Genomic DNA, 387 nt, shown 5'->3' with positions numbered 1-387 from the left:
ATATATATATATATATATAGTCAAAGAAGTAAAAGATAAACCAGAGACTGTCACAGGAAATTATAAGATGGGAACTCATGGAAATGAAAGTACAGAAATTAAAATTAGATGCATAGTTGTAGTGGCAGATAGGGCACAGAAAAGTAGTGAACTAGAAGGTAGATGGGTAAAAATTCTTATGCATCACAGAGACCAAAAGATAGAAAATATTAAGGTTTAAAAAGTGTGAATTTAAGATAATTTTGTGTGTGTGATAGTGGGGTTTGAACTCTGGGCCTTCACACTGAGCTACATCCCCCTCACCCCACCCTCTTTTTTTTTTTTTCTGTACCGGATATTGAACTCAAGACCTTGTGCTTTTGAGGCAGGTGCAGTGCCACTGAGCTA

The sequence above is a fragment of the Fukomys damarensis genome, unplaced genomic scaffold (genome assembly GCF_012274545.1).
Source record: "Fukomys damarensis isolate Sample0158 unplaced genomic scaffold, DMR_v1.0_HiC HiC_scaffold_13, whole genome shotgun sequence".
Taxonomy (NCBI): Eukaryota; Metazoa; Chordata; class Mammalia; order Rodentia; family Bathyergidae; genus Fukomys; species Fukomys damarensis.
The sequence above is the reverse complement of the archived record's forward strand: the minus strand, read 5'-3'. Positions refer to the sequence as shown.